The following is a 420-nucleotide window of genomic DNA, read 5'->3' on the forward strand; positions in this document are numbered from 1 at the left end:
AAAAAAGTTCAAAAAATGGCATGGCAAGTTTTTCCCCTTTTTTTTCCCTTTCGTTTGGGATACAGCATGGTGGGCAAATCAAAGGTCAACAGGGGTCAACTTTGGGCATCTCTGATATTAAGTGAATTATATTCATAATCATCCATTCTTCCATCTTGGATTGATTGCATCGCTGATGCATGCTGGGATTGCTGTCTGCGTGCAGTGCTGTGCAATAAATACCTAAAATCACAATGTTTATATTAAAAACATCTATATTTTTAAAAGAAATTAATACTTTTATTCATCAAGGACGCATTAAATTGATCAAAAGTGTCAGTAAAGACATTTATAATGTTACAAAAGATTTCTATTTCTAATAAATGCTGTTCTTTTGAACTTTCTATTCATCTGTGAATCCTGAAAAATAAAATGTATCAC

The 420-nt window shown here is 32.1% G+C and overlaps 1 protein-coding gene across 1 annotated transcript in view; it reads left to right on the forward strand.

Moving 5' to 3' along the window:
- The window catches only part of LOC107724805 (argininosuccinate synthase-like), a gene marked incomplete at its 5' end in the record, with an annotated part of 37,886 nt that overhangs the window by 36,237 nt on the left and 1,229 nt on the right, over positions 1–420 (forward strand). The gene's annotated exons all lie outside the window — the stretch shown is intronic.

This window comes from Sinocyclocheilus rhinocerous, unplaced genomic scaffold, assembly GCF_001515625.1.
Source record: "Sinocyclocheilus rhinocerous isolate Xijiao unplaced genomic scaffold, SAMN03320098_v1.1 scaffold5324, whole genome shotgun sequence".
Classification (NCBI taxonomy): Eukaryota; Metazoa; Chordata; class Actinopteri; order Cypriniformes; family Cyprinidae; genus Sinocyclocheilus; species Sinocyclocheilus rhinocerous.